A 21,417-nucleotide genomic window follows, 5' to 3' on the forward strand; every position below is an offset into this window, starting at 1 on the left:
CGAAACGTGCAACTGGATGCTTTTCTCCATTTCTTAAGCTTTATCCTGGTGCGCTCGGGGGACCTCTGGGCCTGTGACCAGATAGGGTCTGGTGTTGGTCTCTCCGAGGCCGCCCCCTCGGGGGCCTCTCCAAGGCCCAGTTTGTGTAGGAAGGAGGGTCCATCTTCCAAGTCTTTGATTATAAAGGATCTGCCGCCTCGTGCCACCAGCAGGCCGAAGGGGAAGGTCCAACGATACCTGATCCCCTTCTCCCGCAAGGTTTTGGTTATTGGCAGCAGATTTCGTCGGCGGGCGAGGGTATCTGGGGATAGGTCTTGAAAGATTGAGAGCCTGACCCCCTCATATTCCACTACAGGAAGGGGTCTTTTTATGCTGAGAACTCTCTCCTTTGTTTTATAATAGTGTAGGCAGATCACTATGTCTCTTGGTGGCTCATTTTGTAGAGGCTTAGCCCGCAGGGCTCTATGGCATCTGTCCATTGCCAGTGCGTCTTTGGGGGTCTCAGGGAGCAGCGCTTCCAGCCACAGCCTGATATACTCCTCACAGTCCAGTACGCTCTCCGGGACCCCCCTTATTCTCAGGTTATTCCGCCTGTCGCGGTTTTCTGCATCTTCTTGGCGCCCTCTCAACTCATATATTTGCTCCTCCAGATCTATAGATTTTTTATCCTGTCTCCGGATTGCACGGATAGATTGATCTACTTTTGTTTCTAGGACCCCTGTTCTTTCCCCCAGTCCAGCTACTTCTCTCTTTAGTTCTTTCATTTCGGCTTGGAAGAATGTTTTAAGGTCAGTACAAAGCCTGGTAATATCACATTGTCTTGCCGGTCTTTGCTCTTGGAGGGTTAATTCCTCTTCCTCCCCGTCAGGTTCAGTTTCTGAGCCAGCGTTTGAAATCGGCGCCATTTCTGAGCCCACACCGCGCGTCCCTGCAGCCCCGAAATATTCTGGCATCCCTCGTTTTTTTGCAGGTTTGGGGTTTTTTCGTGACATCTTGATTGTTTGTGCTATTCGTAGCTTTGTTTTTGAGTCGTTTGGTTCCGATTTTTGTGGGTTTTAGGTAACTTTATAGGGAGCGAGGCAGGGAGCTATTAGGTTAGGCTACCATACTCCTTGCCGTCGCGCATGGAGAAGTGTTTGGTTGTAGGACAGTGCTTTTGATAACCCTTCTACATTTATTTGTACTGTATACTGGTTTATCATGGGTGTGTATATAACGTGTGTATATATATATACTGTATACAGTATACTGTATCTCTCTCTCTCTCTCTCTCTCTCTCTCTCTCTTTCTCTCTGTCTCTCTGTATACAGTATATATACATTATATATATATAGTTGCATGATGAAGCCACAGTACAAATTCATGGGTGAAGGGTGGGTATCGGTCCTGTGTGGCTTAACCCCTTAATCACCTTTGCGGTTATTATTCGATAAGGTGTTTAAGGGGTTAATTGATATCTGAATGTACTTGCAATGTATTGGCTTGGTATTGGCTATGTCTTGTGTGGGCAAGAGAAGGAAGGCGCTGGCGACGGACACTTCGTATTGATGAGGTCAGTAGTACTTTATTTATTTGTATATGCTAGTTAATGTTTTTAATAATGGGCAATTAATCTATTATCCATATCTGGATAATAGTTATTTTGCACATTATTGTACTGTAGGTGTTGGGGGGGAGGGTGTATGTATTGAATGTATAGGCCAGGTTTATTTTTTTTACATTCAGGGTTGGTTCCGTGGTTCTGCGTGGGACCTCTGGAGACCACCTGTGGGTATCCTCGGGTATCCCAAGGGTATCAGGCTGGTGGTTCCACGGGTGACACATGCGGGGATGATGATGTGTGGTCCCACTTCTGTGGGGGCACCGCGGACACGTTTTCTGCGGGGATGATGATGTGTGGTCCCACTTCTGTGGGGGCACCGCCAACCCGTAGGTGCGGGGATGATGATGTGTGGTCCCACTTCTGTGGGGGCACCGCGGACCCATAGTGAGCACCCGTGAGTTCCCCAGACCCCCGAGGGAACCAGCCGAGGCCCCGCAGACACCTGTGGGTTTGACCCGGGGCTCCCAGACATCCTTGGGCCTACCGTGGGGACCCAATTGTGGCCCACGGTGACCCAAGGAGACCACCTGGGGGCCATGGTGCTGGCAGGATCCACCAGCAGGCCTCCAGAACCTGTGTAAAAAAGGCTGCTGGTAAACTGTAGGTCTATCCAGGTGCCCTGCCAGCCCACCGGGGACTCGCGTGGGGCTGCGTTATGAACCCTGTATGTAAAAGAATAAATCTTGTATTTATGGGGGGGCACAGGGGGTGGGTAATGTATTTAATAAATATAATGCTGTTTATTGTGGGTCATTGTACTGTTTTTATTGTGGGTACTGGGGGTGGGGGGGGGTGTTTCCCCAACGGTATGTGGGTAGGCCTCCCTTGTGGGTACTGACTGGGTGGTTAGGCCTCACGGGGGGGGGGTTAGTGTGGGAGGGTATGTAGGCATCCCGAGTGGTGGGTGAGGGTGGGTTAACCCCTTAATGATTGTAGCGGTTAATAACCGCTATGGTGATTAAGGGGTTAGGGGACATTACTTTGGATGTTTTAATTTTTGTGTCTGTTTTGCAGAAGCGGAGGGGCCGTGGCCAGGATGGGGGGGGTAACGGTATGTGGGTAGGGGGTGAGGGTGGTTAGACCTCACAGTATGCACATTGGGTCCCCCCCCCCTCCCCACATTTACATACACTGCACTCACAGCAATGCAGGCAGGGAGGGAGATTTAACAGAAACATTAGGGGGAGGGGGCTTTAAATCTCTCTGCCTTCAGTATAATCTGTTTAAAGCCCCCTCCCCCCTAATGTTTCTGTTAAATCTCTCTGCCATCAGTGTAATATGTTTAACAGAAACATTAGGGGGGAGGGGGCTTTAAACAGATTACACTGAAGGCAGGGAGATACAGGGGATGTACTGTAATGTATGTTGTTTATTGCAATGCTTCAATGTGTGTATAATGTATAATGTTTTTTACAATTAGATAGATGTAATCCTTGGTATTGTAAGGGTTAGCTTTGGTTTTAAATTGTGTTTTCTGGTTGGTACTTACAGTATATATTGATTTTTGTTTACTTGATTGGTTAAAATAGTTGACGTGTTTGTATTTACTGGTACAGTAGCTTGCAATGATATTGATAACATTCATTTGCAGAATGTATATGGTGCATAGATTTTATGCATTATTTATACAATGTAAATGCAATGTACTGTGTGGATTGGAATGTTATGTTTTATATTGTAAGATCAGTTAGGATTATTAAATGGATTATTATTATTGTCTGTATGGAGAAGCGTTATTTGTAGGACAGTATGATTTTGATAACCATTCTACATGTATTTGTATATTGGTTCATCATGTGTGTGTATATACTGTGTGTATATATATATATATGTGTATATATATATATATATATATATATATATATATATATATATATATATATGCGCAAATATAACTGTATGCTCATCTGCATGTTTTAGGCAGGTCCGCAACCCCACCTTTCCCCATTAACACCCAGCATACAGCACTTCCACTGCAGCAAGGGATTCTGGGAAATGACATGCAAACGAGCACACAGTGTCACTTTTTGCCTCAATAACCATTTTTAACATGGTTCCCTATAGGCTTAAGCTTGCTGCATGGTCACAGCTTTGAGCACAGCCAGGGTTAAGGTGCATACCCAGAAAACCACCCACAGACAGCTGTTTCGACCTTGATGGGTCTCATCAGTGTGGGGTTGATTTTACTGGGAATGCAAGAGAGGCTATGGGATAGGCTAAACCATAATACTGAGTTAAGTTATGGTGAGTAAAAAAAGTGACAAAAACCCTCCACAGGAAAGCAAATATGCAAATATAGCTGTATGCTCATCTGCATGTCTTAGGCAGGTCCGCAACCCCGCCTTTCCCCATTATCACCCAGCATACAGCACTTCCACTGCAGCAAGGGATTCTGGGAAATGACATGCAAACGAGCACACAGTGTCACTTTTTGCCTCAATAACCATTTTTAACATGGTTCCCTATAGGCTTAAGCTTGCTGCATGGTCACAGCTTTGAGCACAGCCAGGGTTAAGGTGCATACCCAGAAAACCACCCACAGACAGCTTTTTTTTTTTTTTTTTTGTAGCCCGGGTGGTGGAAAAGTGATTCCACCTCAAAAACCGTGCTCGTGATCCACGCTGTGAGATCAGGTGCGCTCCACTTGTGACTATAGGCTCCGGAGAGCTGCAAGTCCATGACATAGTCAGTCCTCTTCAGCCACGAGGGCCAGGAAAAGTTCTGATGTTACACCGACGTCGTCATCCGAAGAATCCGACGTCCATCCTGTTCCCTCCTAGTGCTGCATACGCCGCAGGAGGGTCCAAGTCTTTAGGGCTTCCGGCTGACGCCTACTCGCCGACCGCAATCTTCTCCCGAGGGATGGCGACCACCGACCAGCACACAGTCTTGCATTCTCCGAAGAAAATTAGGTGACTGATAACCCAAAAAAAAAAGGAAAACAAATTGATGGTGCGAGTGCTCCAGTGCGCTGTGTGATGCAGTGCAGGAGGTGCTCAAACGAAACAACAAAAATAAGTGTGCACAAGTGCACGCCAGACCCGGAAGCCTGGCGGGTAAAAAAATAGTGGCGAGTACAGTGCTGTGCAGTGTAGCAGCAAATGACTCCACCAGGTTAACCACTCCTGGGGTGCCGTGATAAAATAGCCCGGGCTACATATCTGCCTTCTCAGCCCATGACCAGACCAAGTGATGCAACTAGTGCCATCCTTCACAGGACAGACACTACACTTGATCTTAGCCAAAAGGCCGAGAAGCGATATATATATGTATATATACAGTCATATATACACAGTATATACTGTATATGTATAGGGATTGTTATTATATATATACTGTATATATACAGTATATATATAGAGTATATATTTATTTCTCTTCATGTATTTATTTATTTATATTTATTTATTAATTGTGGGGCTGCTGTGCGTGAATTTTTTTTATTGTGGGTAGCGGGGATGGGTGAAGGGGGTGTTTGGCCCTTGGTGTGAGTTTAGGACTTGCGGGGGGGTTGCGGGTGCACTTAACCCCTTCACGACCGTAGCAGTTAATACCGCTACGGTCGTGAAGGGGTTAAGTGCACCCGCTACCCCCCCGCAAGCCCTAAACAACCACCGATGGGGCTAATACCCCCTTCACCCACCCCCACTACCCACAATAAAAAAAAATCACACACAGCAGCAGCAGCACAATTAATAAATAAATCTAAATAAATAAATAAATAAATGAATATAAATAAATACATTTAAAATACATTTTTATTGATAGTGTAGATGTGCAGAGGGTCTCCGGAGCTGAACCGCTGTGGTTTTAGGTCTGGGGACCCCCTGCTCCCTGAGATACAGGCCCCTTTAGGGGGTGCCGGTATCCCTCTGCTCTGCTTGGTTTACAGGCCGCGATCACGTGATCGGGCCCTTTAAACGCAGAGGGATACCGGCACCTCATAAAGGGGGCTGTATCTCGGGGAGCAGGGGGTCCCCCGACCTGAAATCAACGCGGTTCAGCTCCGGAGACCCCCTGCACATCTACACTATAAATAAAAATTTATTTCAAATGTGTTTATTTATAGTCATTTATTTATTTATTTATTTAGATTTATTTATTTATTTTTTGGCGGCTGCTGTGTGTGAGTTTTTTTTTATTGTGGGTAGCGGGGGTGGGCGAAGGGGGTATTAGCCCCAACGGTGCTTGTTTAGGGCTTGCGGGGGGGTAGCGGGAGGGCTTAACCCCTACATGACCGTAGCGGTATTAACTGCTACGGTCGTGAAGGGGTTAAGTGCACCCGCAACCCCCCCGCAAGTCCTAAACTCACACCAAGGGCCAAATACCCCCCTCACCCATCCCCACTACCCACAAAATAGTGGGCACGGTGAGTTAACCCCTTCATTGCCTTAGCGGCTATCCGCTATGGTAATGAAGCAGCATTTCTGTATTTTTAATAATATTGTGCAGGAGCAGGGGGTCCCCTGAGCATTAATTTCTGGCTCAGGGAACCACCTGCTCACTGTACAATATTATTAAAATACAGAAATGCTGCTTCGTTACCATAGCACATAGCCGCTAAGGTAAAGAACGAGTGTTTATTTATATATGTGTTTTATTCATACTGTACATGTGCAGAGGGTCTCCGGAGCAGAAACGTTTTGGTTTCAGGTCCGGGGACCCCCTGCCCCTCGAGATACAGGCCCCTTTTGGGGGTGCCGGTATCCCTCTGCTTGGTTTAACAGGCCTCGGTCACTTGATCGGGGCCTTTAACGCAGAAGGATACCGGCACCTCATAAAGGGGTCTGTATCTCGGGGGGCAGGGGGTCCCCGGTCCTGAAACCAACGCGGTTCAGCTCCCGAGACCCCCTGCACATCTACACTAGGAATAAAAATGTATTTCAAATGTATTTATTTGTATTTATTTATTTATTTATTTATGTATTGCGGGGATGCTGTGTGTGATTATTTTTTATTGTGGGTAGTGGGGGTGGGTGAAGGGGGTATTAGCCCCAACGGTGGTTGTTTTGGGCTTGCTGGGGGGGGGTCGCGGGAGTGGTTAACCCCTTCATGACCGTAGCGGTATTAACTGCTACGGTCGTGAAGGGGTTAAGTGCACCCGCAACCCCCCGCAAGTCCTAAACTCACACCAAGGGCCAAATACCCCCATCACCCACCCCCGCTACCCACAATAAAGCGGGCACGGTGGGTTAACCCCTTCATTGCCTTAGCGGCTATACGCTATGGTAATGAAGCAGCATTTCTGTATTTTTAATAATATTGAGCAGGAGCAGGGGGCCCCCTGAGTTTAGATTTCTGGCTCAGGGAACCCCCTGTTCACTGTACAATATTATTAAAAATACAGAAATGCTGCTTCTTTACCATAGCGCATAGCCGCTAAGGTAAAGAACGAGTGTTTATTTATGTCGCATTCCAGGTATCTGCCAGGTACAAACTGGTTATTTGCTCGAATAAAGTGTGTCGCAGCAGTAGTCCGTGAATAACTTTTTTCAATATGTGATCAGTCATGTTATATAGTCTTCCATCCAGAGGGAGTCCCTGTCAATGTCGGACGGATCGTTAATGGCCGGGTCCACTTCCGGTCTTGCCGACGCCGCCACATGCGTTGCGTCACTTCCGGTTAAGGACTTTATATATAGTGCAGATATTACAAGGAGAATACACTCTTTCACTAAGCTCTGTGAGCGTGAAATGCATCAGAGGTACTTCCATGCCACTCTCCATGCTGTCACCTTCCCCCCCCCCCCACTACATTGTTTTTAATCTTTAACATGTGTGCATAGCCCCAATTTTTGTTTGCAGTTCTCCGCTTTTTTTCTTCTTCCGGATTTATCATTCAGAACTTCCCATCAGGCCCAAGAGCGCGGCCTCTGTTTATGGGGTGGACATTTTTGCAGCCCCAAAATGTTGCCGCTCTAGCCCCAGGTTTATCGGGCCTAATGGAAAATCTGCCACTGCCTCTGTGACTTCCTGCACTTGTCTCAACTTTTTTTTTTTTATTTCAATATTTGGCCTGGGACATAGTAAGCCCTTAGGTGCTGCTGCTCGCTCTCGCTTGCTGCCGCTCGCTCTACCAGGAGCTTTTTGCTGCCCTGACAGAGGAGACAGCAAGCGCTTGGGAGGCGGGTATCACTGTGTGTGTGTGTCACTTGGTAGCTGTCAGTGTGTGTGTGTCACTTTGAAGTGGTCTGTGTGTTTGTGTGTCACTGGGGAACGTGTGTGTGTGTGTGTGTGTGTGTGTGTGTGTGTGTGTGTGTGTGTGTGTGTGTGTGTGTGTGTGTGTGTGTGTGTGTGTGTGTGTGTGTGTGTGTGTGTGTGTGTGTGTATTATATAATATTTTAAAAATTAAAAAAAAAGACATGTTGTGAGAATAAATTATTTATTAACATTGTGCAACTTTGATAAATATATTCACACACGCGCGCGCACGCACACACGCGCACGCAAATGCATACACATACACACACACAATGCACACACATACACACACATGCGCACACACACACATGCATACACATACACACACACACAATGCACACACACAATGCACACACACACACAATGCACACACACACACAATGCACACACACACACACAATGCACACACACACACAATGCACACACACACACACACACACACACACACACATGCACACACACACACGCACACACACACACACACAAAGGCACACACACACATGCACACACAGACACACACACACATGCACACACACACACACACAGGAGACATGGATCGGGGCAGAAGGGGGACAGACCGTCAGGGTGCGGGCGCGTCACTGGCCGGGGGCGGGCCAGTGACGTCACGGAGCTGGTTCGCCCTCATTGGGCAAACCGCTCACGTGACCGGCCTGTCTCGCCAGCAAGCGGGGGAATTTTAAATTCCCCTAAGACCTGCGCTCCCGCAAGCGCGCGGAAGCGCAGGTGAGCCCCTACTAAAGCCGCTCTAATTGCAATTATTTTTTAACATAGAAAAGATAAAGAAAAAAGGATAGATAAAGATGGGGCCAGAGAGGAAAGGAATGGGAAGGGGAGGGAATGCTTAAGGGCTAAAAGGTAAAAGAGACAAGGGATAACAATCAACTATGATCAGGATTCTACCTAATAACCGGAGGCCACAGTTCCCATACCTTAGAGAAATGATCTAATTTTTTATTAAGTTGAGCTGAAAGTTTTTCCATTAATTTAACTTCATTCACTCTTTTAATTATTGTATGTCTCGATGGTACATTTATATTCTTCTTGTCTCACCTTCTTGGGAACAACTGAATAAATCCATTGACTCCTCATCTACACTTGTGGGCTGTACAAACTGCATGTCCGATCAGAGGCCCAGACTTCTCTGTTTCTATGGTAATAAGGAAGCAGATGAGAAGAGACCTGTATGAGGAACATTGTTTCCACCCACTGGGAATCACCTTTCAAATTGGGACTCACTCACCACACTCACACTGCCACTCACCACACTCACACTGCCACTCACCACACTCACACTGCCACTCACCATACTCACACTGCCACTCACCACACTCACACTGCCACTCACCACACTCACACTGCCACTCACCATACTCACACTGCCACTCACCACACTCACACTGCCACTCACCACACTCACACTGCCACTCACCATACTCACACTGCCACTCACCACACTGAATATGTTGCTGACAGAGTGCAGAGCAGAGACTTTCCCCCAGGCCCGTAGCTACCCTCTGCTCCCATCTCATAGCGACTCCCCAATGCCTCAGGCGCTAGACATGCTCCTAGGCCCAGAACTACCCCTCTGCCCCCAGGCCTAAATTTACCCCATTGTTATAGCTATCACCCCATTTCCCATACTATTGCTGCCCCAAAACCATAACTAGCCACCTCCTGTACCCATCCCATAGCCACATCGCCACATCTCCCATCCCATAGCTACTCCTAAATTCTCCCAAACCTACAGCTACCCCCCCCCCCCCGCTCCAGGCCTATAGTTACCCCTCAGGCCCATAGCCACCTCCCCGCATGCCCATTGCAGCTCCCTCAAGACCAAACCTACTCCCTGACCCAATCCCACAGCTATCCTTCACTGACCCCATGTCCACCCATCACCCCAGGTCCATAGCTACCTTCCCCAAGAGCACACTAGAATGCTATGAAGACAACTGAGATACTTCACACTACTCTGCAAATCTCTGTCACACATTATGATGCTACACAGACCCTTGGCACACATCATGATGTTCTGTACACCCCTGTCACACACTGCAATGTTCTGTGTATTCGGGGGACACTGATATCAAAGATTTTACATAACACGATGCCCCTGACACACACCAGAATACTCTATATGCCCCTTGCACACATCTTGATGCTGTACAGGCCCCTGGCATACATGATGACGGTCTACAGGCCTTTGGCATATACTGTATCATTGCATATATCATGTTGCTCTGTAGGCCCCTGGCACGTCTGATACTCTGCAGGCTCCAGGAAGCACCAGCAGCAACAACAGAGGCAAGTATCTCAGGAAGCATGGGATGCTCAGAGAATAAATTAATGCGGGTCTGATCTCTGTTCAGACCTGTGATTAAGCTTTTTGCACTTGTGACATTGTGTGGGGGTTAGATAGAATCCAGTGTCTGCCTTTAAAACAATCTAGATTTTGGAGGAAACATGCCCTGACCTAAAAAAAAAAAAAAAAAAAAATTCTTGCAGTGTACAGTGTACCTCCTGACTTGTCAGGTCTAGCTTGCTGTTTCTCCTGTTTTTTGGGGGGGTTAATTTAGTTCAATCTTTTGGGAAAAGCATTTCACAGTCAAGTCTGTGTACCACGTCAAGGTAAACCCTTAAAGCAGATTCCAATACACTAACAATTTGAAACTGTCTTTTTATATTTTCTACACTATATGGAGAAGAGGAAACAGAATCATGATCTACTATAGTTAATAGCATGGAATGTGACGTGTATGCGGTGCCTAAGGGCTGTTATATAGTGGGGGCGCACGTTCCGCCGTGTGCACGCGCGGCACATATAATTGGCTGTGGTTAGTCAGCCTTTCTATAATAGGGCACGGCAGTGAGTGTGGAGCTGGCCGACGAGGGAGAAGACAGGGAAAAGAAAGATTTTGCGCTGCTACCGCCGCTGAAATGTGTGTATGTATGTAAGTATGTATGTATGTGAGTGTGTATGTATGTATGTGAGTGTGTATGTGTGTATGTGTGTATGTGTCAAAGTTTAATAAATAAAAATTATTTTTATTGTGCAAATTTTTTTTATTTTAAAAATATTATTCAATACATTATTTACTCTCAAGCTATACACACACAGTACCTTCGCTCACAGCATAAACACAAAAAGCGTGCATCACGTGCACGTGCGTCCGCACCTACTATAGGACAAGCCTAAGGGATTACATTTTAGAAACCTGAGGCTAAGATTATAGCAGGGGTGCGCGTGCACGCCGGAGCGCCTGTTGTCTGAGCGCTGGGTGAACTGATCGTCCAGTAATTGGGGAGGCATGGCGCAGACGTCACCAGGGTGGTTTTGCCCTCATTGGCTGAACCGCTCACGTGACGCGGCCATGACGCGAGCCGTTGGGCAAAAAAAACGAAATAATTTGTATCTTGAAAAATCTGCTACGCAGTTGCTCTGCAACGCTCGCGCACACTATGGGCGGCCTCATTGAGGAACACACATTTGTTCTTGCCACGCAGGATAATAAAAAAAAGTGCAAGAAAAATAAATATATACACATATATAAACTTCCCAAGCTTTTTGCTGCAGCAAAGGCTATCTCCATATTTCTCCTGGGGAAAGAAATCTCTCAGTGACTACTGATTTTAAATAGGGGTCGGATGGGTGTGCCCAAGCAAAGAGCAGGGACTACATACCCTCAGTAGGACTGAGGCGCTTCCTCGGCAGGCGGTGTCTGGATAGGCTCAGTGTACCGGTGTCCCGCTGTGCTGTGTACCGGCGCTCTGGAATGACTAGACCTTTCTGTGACGGCCATTATAAACCCTTTCAGCGATTCTGCTTAACAGGAAATGTTGAGTTTAAAAAAAGGCTTAGGCCAAGCTTATAGTGGAGGAGTTCGCGGGCGCCAACCACACTTCAGTAATTGACTATAGTAGTTAGCCAAGTGTCTGCGCACCTGCAGGCGAAGAGGCGCATTGACGCGGCAGCCTTTTGAGTAGACAAAATGTTTTGTGTTCTCAGGCGGCTGCCGCAGGACGTCAGGGTTATGTGAGCTGGTTCAGCCAATGAGGGTGACCCAGCTTCGAGACCCCCCCCCCCCCCCGCCACACCCCCCTCATCGCCACCAGTACTGTGGAGCAGGGATAGCTTGTGCTGCAGCTGCGCGGCACGTTAGGAGCTCGCACTTTCGCTAGCAAGCGGAGTGTATAATCTGTGCCTTATACCAGCCCAATCTTTGTCCAACAGCATGTGGCCTGGCACTCCAGGGGCTACGTTGTGATGGATTGGATAAAATGCCTATTTCTTCATCTGTAATACTTTGCTATGATTCCTTACTCAAAATGGCTACCGCAGCTACCCCTCCCTTCAAGTAAGGAAGATGGCACCGAGGAATTCCCCTCAAATGCTGATGTGTCCAAAAAACCTGCAATACACTGGCGACACACTTTATTCGAGCTCGGCTAGTCCCACGAATTCGGGTATACCCGGGTATATTGAGGTTTGTGACTGTTTTCTGCCCGAGTGCATTGGGTTATTTTCCAGCAAGGATTGAAGCATTTTATTCCCGCTGGCTGCAATACTGCACAGTATATATATATATACTGCATTACAATTCATGAATTTATGCCATCTGGTAGACACGCGAAGCATTGCAGCCTATTAAATCCTAATCATTATCATTTAACAGATCAGCCGCCCATCAGCCAGGCATGAACCCAGGCTGGGAAGGCAAACGCAACGGGGCTTGTCAGAGGTGAGGAGCGGCGCATTCCAGGTATCTGCCAGGTACATACTGGGTATTTGCTCGAATAAAGTGTGTCGGTGCAGTAACAGGACCATAAACTGCAACAAGACCATACAAGGAAAAGACCCAACAAGAACCAATGAGATACTGACGTGTATTTACACACAACCTTTAGACCTGAGAGAGCTCCTTTTGCATACAATCCCCCCCTGCAGCCTCTATATATGAACGTGGTCTGCAGGAATAAAGTCAGACATTATCATTCTGAACTCCTGTGTGTCTGCGTCATTTTTTCTCAGTGCATGCACTTGTAACGGGTATTCCACCCCACCCAATCTCATATATAGTGTGGGTGAGTAGAACATGTAGTGTTACCGGTGTGGTGCGTATACCTGCAGGCTCACAGGAGGTCTGAGCCTCCGCTAATGAGAGCCTGGGGTGAATCCTCTGGAACGAATCTTCTTTTACAGCGCCTCCACCTATGTAGGATTCTATGGACGTGTAGAATGACCCTACATAGGAACCCAATTAGAAACCACACACACAGTCAGTGATTATATAATAACTAAGGAATTTACTTCGAACATAGAACATATCATCGCCTTTACATATCCTCATAACCTGTGTCCCTCTCACGAGGAGACACTACCCGTGACGTCTCGCAGGACGTTTCCCCAACACTAGGTGATCCCACCCAGTGTCCAGTGAAACCCCCACACCCAAGGTCCCGTACTCCTACGGAGATAGTCAATGGGTGACTGCGCAGTCACTAAAACCTCTAGGCCTGTTGGTGCACATATAATATTGATACCTTCCGAGCACTCCGATGCTCGGGCCTGCAACACTCTTCTCAAAGGGTCAGACGTCCGTCTGATCCTTTCCAGGTACTCTGCCGGTGGACCCCAACGAGGGTCCCACCGCTCCACGGGAACTGCAACCGATCACGGCAACACCAACCGCATGGGAACAGCAACCGCCGCTATCAGCTTTCTGCCTAACTACTTCTAGAGTGACAGCAACCCTAACCTAGGGCCTGTCCCTGAGGAACCGCAACCTGGGATGGCTTGGGGAAAACTCCTATGGCCTGTGGAACATTAACCTGCCCCCCTTCCCCTAGCTACCCAGTCTCAACTGTAACTGCTAATCCTAACAGCCTAACGCACCTACAGCCAACACTCAGCTCACACTGTCAGCCTGCAGACATTCACACACGCTGCACACACTGCGCCCAGCACATGCAGCGACACACACACAGCTGGCAATCGTACACAGCCACCTGGATCCCGCAGCAAATCATCCACTGCACACACGCTGTGCCTATTTGCCAGTGCGCACAGCACTACCCGCTGTGGCACTGCCAAACCTGCACCTTACACACACTAAGGGCGACCTCCCTATCTAGGGCCGTCCCTTATCAGTTACCCACTAACCTGGTGGGGAGTTGGGGCCTACCTGGAGGGTGAGGGTACCTATCTGGATGCAGGAGCTGCACTCACTCCCTGCATCCTTCCTTCCCCTTCAGCTCCTCTGCTCCAACTGACGTGACTCATGCAAAGCCCGGGAAAATGTATCTCTTTCCTCCAGGGCAGTCCTGCAGCCCTATTGGCTCCTATCAAGCACCTGGTGCCTGCCTCGCTATGCCTCATGGGAATTGTAGTCCCGAGGCCCCTACAATAACATTGAGGCCGCGTGCGTGCCTTCCCTCTGCCTACACAAACCTGTAATGGCCGCCGCAACCTCTCACTAACTTCCCTTACTCTCGCGCGACTCTCCTGCGCCTTCCCTGCCCTCACGCAACTGTTCCCTGGCTCTAGGGTTCTCCCTGCGCATGCGCGACTCTGCCCTGTCTCTCGCAGCCTCCCTGCGCATGCGCGAGCTAACTGGGCCGCCGGGGACTCACTGCGCATGCGCGAGTTGAAGCGCAATGGCGGCGCCCTATCCGCCCGGCTCCGGGAGCGCCGGGAGCCCTGAGATGCGCGTGCGGCCTTGGCAACCGGCCGCACGCGTCCCCGGCAACCCCCGAGCCGGGACCTGACCGCCCTCTCCCCTGCCACTGCCGAACGGAGCCGCCATTGGACGCGGCGGCCCCCGCGATCGGCAGTCAGGTGAGGGGGGTGCGGTAGCGCTGGGGAGACCTGGCTACACACTATATATATATATATATATATATATATATATATATAGGGAAAATAATCTGGACGGGGACAGATACTCTGCAGACGGTTGTTCTGATCCAAATCAACGTCACGCCCAAGAAAAGCTTTTCCCCCCAGTTTCGATCGAATCCTGCTCTCCCGCGGAGCATAGGATGCGACGTGAAGGGAAAAGGTGGAGGACTCCTCTTCTGGGTTAAGGGTCGCCGCGGTCATTGACCGCGCTGAGCCGGAGGGGCTGTGACACTCTGGCAATCAAAGGTGTATTCAGATTCCAGTTGCAAACTCGTGACCCCCCCCCCTTCTCTCCTGACTCCCTGTCCCCACCCAGCAGACACAACATAACCAAACCATGTTCACAGCAGCAAGAGCAAACTTGTTACAAGTTAACAACTACCAGACTTCACTTCCACCTGAAACTCCAGGGAGGGAAAGTGGGCGTGTTAGGTTAGGGGTCTCTCATATAAAATTGCTTTGATTTGGGTTCTTTCCAGTAATTAATCTGGTCTTGTTTTTGTTTCACTGGCTTTTGCCCCCATATTTCAGTAAGCAGAACCCTTTTTAGGAGGAGCCTTATGTAATGACAGCTTTATTTCAAATGCTTGTTGCGTCCAAAAATGCCAGTGCTAAAAAGTAATACAAACCATCATAAAATACGGGGGGGGGGGGGGTGAAAGTCGTTATGGGAATTATATATATATATATATTGTTCGACAAATCCATTAGAATACATGGTGAGTAGATTTTTTGGTTCAGCGAGTAGATTTTTGGGTGATTTGTCAACGTGTGTGTGTGTGTGTGTGTGTGTGTGTGTGTATATATATATATATAGCGTGTGTATTTTTTATTTAGAACTAGTGTTCGTAAATATAAATGATCAGTGTAACACATTGTGGTAACCTATATAATTAAACACCCGCGCTGCGTCAAAGACATTTCTGGGTTGATACACAGCAACTTAATTCTGCGCTAACACTAATAACGCCTAGGCAGTGACTTCAGGTGGAATAAAATGTTTGGTCACGCCCGTTTGGCTTCGACCAAATGCCGGCCAGGTGTTTGGCCGCAGATGGACCCTCTGCCGCAGCCGATCCGCCGCCGGCTGCTTCTAAGGTAAATATGTGATATGGGTGGGGATTAATTGAAGGGGTTTTAGCGGTTAGGGTAGGGGGTTAATTGAAGGGGTTTTATTGTAAGGGCTTAAGGTAGGGGGTTTAAGGGTAACGGGTTAACGTTTTTAAGGGAGGGGTAGTGTTAGTGAAAGGTGTTAAGATTAGGGGGTTTTAGGATAAAGGTTAAGGTTAGGTAATTACCCTAATGGCAAAGCAGCCGGCGGCTTAGCATCCCGCCAGCGGGGTGTGTTGCGGCTAAGCGCCGGTGGTCATTTGGTCGCGGGGGAATGTCCTAGACCGACCTCAGGACAGTGACATGTTTGATAGGCATTGACAACTCTCTCATTATTGTTTTATTATGATTGAGACCTGCTATATATAGACAAGAAGTTGGCAGATAAAAGGTTAATATTGATGAGCCCCTTTTCCCCCCAGCCTCTTCCTCTGGAGAGGTCACTTGTCAAACTTTCTCAAATGAAATCTGAGACAAGCAAATGTATCCACAAGAGGTGTTCTTGTTGGCTGTAAAATGAAATAAGAATTAACAACTTCAGACGTCTCCGGGGAGGGGGTTTCCACAGGGGAGAGGGGAGGCATGGATATTAATTCCAGGGACCAGCTCATTTTATTGAGAGACCTCTGAGGGAAGCAGGGGAGCAGCATGGAGCCATTTTACATATGGAGAGACTATCTGGACCTGAACCCGCTGGTGAGGATGCTGGCCAGAGAGGCAAGTGTGAGGGAGGCAGCAGTGCTGAGGTGTGGCAGAGAGGCATGCAATGGCAGAGAGACGTCACAGTGCCGGCCTATACAGGGAGAGTTGGCAGCTTCACGGGGACACTACAGGGACCATGGACCACGGACTCTTCCTCCTCAAGAGATGAAGCCCACCCTGCTGTGTAATTTCTGTAAACATAACGGAGAATCCAAGCAGGTGTACAGCGGGCACAGTCTGAAGGACGGGCAGGGCCATGTGCAGTGCCACATCCTGCAGCACTGTGTGCCCGCTGTGCGGTGCCACGGGGGTCCACGCTCACACCCGGCGGTTCTGCCCAATGACAGAGAAGGGGTACGCGTCCGTCTACCAGGGCACCTACCATAACTCCACCGGCAGGAGGAAGAGTGTGGGGTACAGGAGCAGCAAGAAGGAAGACCCTGCCCCAACACCAGCCCAAGGACACAGCAGTTATATTAAAGGGCGGGTGCTGCGGACGTGTCAGAGATGTTAGCACTTTTTTAGGGGGAGTTGTGTTTTCCCAGTTTGGGTTCTATATTTATATAATCCATACAGCGATTTGTTATATTTTAATACATTCAGTTTGTCTGCAATCTTCTGCTGATCAGTGTTGCTTCATTGAGTGTGGAATGTAGCTATAGATTACACCTGCCAGAGACCCTAGAGCGTCGCTCCCTTAATCCCTCTCCCTGCTCAAACTAACACACGTGTCCTGGCAGCGTGTATGCAGGGTACAATAGGTACAATATAGTGGGGAAAGAGTCTTCTATTATTGCACTATTCAAAATAGGTCTCATCACAGCACATTGTAATAATAATTGTTTTGTTAGCAAAATCGTCTGATGTGAATATTTAGCATAAGGAGGGTGTTCCCCAAAACATTGTGCCCCTTCCTAACCAGCTTCACCAAAGCCCCTTTCCTCCCTCCCTCTCTGTTCCAAGGCCCCTTTCCTTGCTCAATCTCTACTCCAAGGCCTCTCCCCCCCCCTCTGCTCCAAGGCCTCTCCCTCCCCCCCTCTGCTCCAAGGCCCCTTTACTCCTCCATTTTGCTCCAAGGCCCCTTCCCCCCCTGCAACAAGACCTCTTTCCTCCTTTCCCCTCTACTCCAAGGCCTCTTTCCTCCCCCCCTCCCCTCTGTTCCAAGGCCCCTTCCCCCCCTGCACCAAGGCCCCCTCCCCCCTGCTCCAAGGCCCCCCCCCTGCTCCAAGGCCCTTATCCCCCCCCCCTGCTCCAAGGCCTTATCCCCCCCCCTGCTCCAAGGCCCTTATCCCCCCCCCGGCTCCAAGGCCCCTTTCCCCCCCCCCCCGGCTCCAAGGCCCCTTCCCCCCCCCCGGCTCCAAGGCCCCCTTTCCCCCCCCTGCTCCAAGGCCCCTTCCCCCCCAGCTCCAAGGCCCCTTCCCCCCCCCTGCTTCAAGGCCCTTCCCCCCCCCCTGCTCCAAGGCCCCTTCCCCCCCCCTGCTCCAAGGCCCCTTCCCCCCCCCCAGCTCCAAGGCCCCTTCCCCCCCCTGCCCCCGGCTCCAAGGCCCCTTCCCCCCCTGCTCCAAGGCCCCTTCCCCCCCCCCCGGCACCAAGGCCCCTTTCCCCCCCCGGCTCCAGGGCCCCTTTCCCCCCCCCTGCTCCAATGCCCCTTCCCCCCCCCCGGCTCCAAGGCCCCTCCCCCCCGGCTCCAAGGCCCATTCCCCCCCCTGCTCCAAGGCCCCTTCCCTCCATCCCACGCTCTCTACTCCAGAGCCTCTTTCTTCCTTCCCCCTCCTCACCTAGGCCCCTTCTGCATTAAGGCCGCTTTCCTCCCTCCCCTTCAACTCCAAGGCCTCCTCCCCTCCAAAGCCCCCCCATGCAACAAGGCCGTTTCCTCCCTCCCCCTCTGCATCAATGCCCCCCTTTCCAGCCCCAATCTCTTCTCCCAGGCCTCTTTCCTCCCCCCCTCTGCACTGTGGCCTCTCCCCCCCCGCTCCAAGGCCTCTTCCCCCCCTCTGCATCAAGACCCCTTTCCTCCCTCCCCCACTGCACCAAGGTCTTGCCCTTCCCCCTGCTCCAATGCCTCCACCTTTGCTCCAAGGCCCCTTTCCCCCTTCTCCCTCTGCATCAAGGCTCCCTTCCTCTCCCCCCCCTATTCCAAGGCCCCCTTCCTCCCCCCCCCTATTCCAAGGCCCCCTTCCTCCCTACCCCCTATTCAAGGCCCTCTTCCTCCCTCCCCCCTATTCCAAGGCCCCTTCCTCCCTCCCCCCTATTCCAAGGCCCCCTTCCTCCCTCCCCCCTATTCCAAGGCCCCTTCCTCCCTCCCCCTATTCCAAGGCCCCCTTCCTCCCTCCCCCCTATTCCAAGGCCCCTTCCTCCCTCCCCCCTATTCCAAGGCCCCTTTCCCCCTTCTCCCTCTGCATCAAGGCCCCCTTCCCCCCCTATTCCAAGGCCCCCTTCATCCCCCCCTATTCCAAGGCCCCCTTCCTCCCCCCCCCTATTCCAAGGCCCCCTTCCTCCCCCCCCATTCCAAGGCCCCTTTCCCCCTTCTCCCTCTGCATCAAGGCCCCCTTCTTCCCCCCCCCTATTCCAAGGCCCCCTTCCTCCCCCCCCCCTATTTCAAGGCCCCCCTTCCCCCCCCTATTCCAAGGCCCCCTTCCTCCCTCCCCCCTATTCCAAGTCCCCTTTTCTCCCCCCCCCCCTATTCCAAAGGCCCCTTTCCCCCTCTGCATCAAGGCCCCCTCCCTCCCCCTATTCCAAGGCCCCTTTTCTCCCCCCCCCCTATTCCAAGGCCCCTTTCCCCCTTCTCCCTCTGCATCAAGGCCCCTTTCTCCCTCCCCCCTATTCCAAGGCCCCCTTCCTCCCTCCCCCCTATTCCAAGGCCCCCTTCCTCCCTCCCCCCTATTCCAAGGCCCCTTTTCTCCCCCCCCTATTCCAAGGCCCCCTTCCTCCCTCCCCCCTATTCCAAGGCCCCTTTTCTCCCCCCCCCCTATTCCAAGGCCCCCTCCCTCCCCCCTATTCCAAGGCCCCTTTTCTCCCCCCCCCTATTCCAAGGCCCCCTTCCTCCCTCCCCCCTATTCCAAGGCCCCTTTTCTCCCCCCCCCCCTATTCCAAGGCCCCCTTTCTCCCCCCCCCTATTCCAAGGCCCCTTTCCCCCTTCTCCCTCTGCATCAAGGCACCCTTCCTCCCTCCCCCCTTTTCCAAGGCCCCCTTCCTCCCTCCCCCCTATTCCAAGGCCCCTTTCCTCTCTCCCCCCTATTCCAAGGCCCCCTTCCTCCTCCCCCTTCTATTACAAGGCCGATACATTTTCTATAATATCACTGTAATATAAAGCTTCTCTTCACGAACCAAATATACTATTATCACTGATAACCTTCAATATTCACAGACAACAATTCCATGTTCAAGGAGAATATTAAAATGGCCTGGGAGGCTCTGATGCACCAGCTATCTGCTCCTGTAGTCTACAACCCAACACAATCATTCTGTTGCAAACTTTACTTTTATCTGCTGCTCTCTAAATCATGGAAACATAACAATTATAAACACCTGGGTGCAACCCTAGAATAAACAGTCCTAGATTTACCTGTGAAGTTTAAGGTGCTACAACATGAAGCTATGGGAAGTATTACTGATTATATGGCAATGTTTTGCAAACTATCACTGAAGACCTGAACTGCACACATGTACCCACAAAGTCTGTGCTAAATAAGGACAGCACAACTATCCAGGGAAGCCTGCTTTATGTGTGGGGACTCCTGTCACTATATTCTGTTGTTAAAAGAGTGGACACCAGACTAGGAGAACACTTAAGAAAGCTATGCCAGAGGAGGAGGGGGCAGGGTGTGCCAGAGGAGATGGGGGCATGGTGTGACAGGGAGGGGGGGGCAGGGTGTGCCAGAGGAGGGGGGGCAGGGTGTGCCAGAGGAGGAGGGGGCAGGGTGTGACAGGGAGGGTCAAGGGTGTGCAAGAGGAGGGGGGAAGGGTGTGCCAGAGGAAGGGGGAGCAGGGTGTGCAAGAGGAGGGGGGCAGGGTGTGCAAGAGGAGGGGGGCAGGGTGTGCCAGTGGAGGGGGGGCACGGTGTGCCAGAGGAGGGGGGCAGGGTGTGCCAGAGGAGGAGGGGGCAGGGTGTGACAGGGAGGGTCAAGGGTGTGCAAGAGGAGGGGGGAAGGGTGTGCCAGAGGAAGGGGGAGCAGGGTGTGCAAGAGGAGGGGGGCAGGGTGTGCAAGAGGAGGGGGGCAGGGTGTGTCAGAGGACGGGGGGCACGGTGTGCCAGAGGAGGGGGGCAGGGTGTGCCAGAGGAGGAGGGGGCAGGGTGTACCAGAGGAGGAGGGGGCAGGGTGTGCCAGAGGAGATGGGGGCTTGGTGTGACAGGGAGGGGGGGGGCGGGTGTGCCAGAGGAGGGGGAGCAAGGGTGTGCCAGAGGAGATGGGGGCATGGTGTGACAGGGAGGGGGGGGCAGGGTGTGCCAGAGGAGGGGGAGCAGGGTGTGCCAGAGGAGGAGGGGGCAGGGTGTGACAGGGAGGGTTAAGGGTGTGCAAGAGGAGGGGGCAGGGTGTGCCAGAGGAAGGGGGAGCAGGGTGTGCAAGAGGAGGGGGGCACGGTGTGCAAGAGGAGGGGGGCAGGGTGTGCCAGAGGAGGGGGGGCAGGGTGTGCCAGAGGAGGGGGGGCAGGGTGTGCCAGAGGAGGGGGGCAGGGTGTGCCAGAGGAGGGGGGGCAGGGTGCCAGAGGAAGGGGCAGGGTGTGCCAGAGGAGGGGGGGCAGGGTGTGCCAGAGGAGGGGGGCAGGGTGTGCCAGAGGAGGGGGGCAGGGTGCCAGAGGAGGGGGGGCAGGGTTTGCCAGAGGAGGAGGGGGCAGGGTGTGCCAGAGGAGGCGGGGCAGGGTGTGACAGGGAGGGGGGAGCAGG

General features: G+C 51.1%; 1 long non-coding RNA gene and 1 pseudogene across 1 annotated transcript in view; both read right to left on the reverse strand.

Annotated features, from left to right (window-relative positions):
- Positions 1-21,417, reverse strand: part of LOC142488667 (uncharacterized) — a 92,830-nt gene that overhangs the window by 68,112 nt on the left and 3,301 nt on the right. The window contains exon 2 of the long non-coding RNA XR_012799569.1: positions 8,876-8,972. This is a non-coding gene — a long non-coding RNA (uncharacterized LOC142488667). The remainder of the gene's footprint in view (positions 1-8,875; positions 8,973-21,417) is intronic.
- Positions 4,664-4,864, reverse strand: LOC142488908 (U2 spliceosomal RNA; annotated as a pseudogene).

The sequence above is a fragment of the Ascaphus truei genome, chromosome 2, assembly GCF_040206685.1.
Source record: "Ascaphus truei isolate aAscTru1 chromosome 2, aAscTru1.hap1, whole genome shotgun sequence".
Classification (NCBI taxonomy): domain Eukaryota; kingdom Metazoa; phylum Chordata; class Amphibia; order Anura; family Ascaphidae; genus Ascaphus; species Ascaphus truei.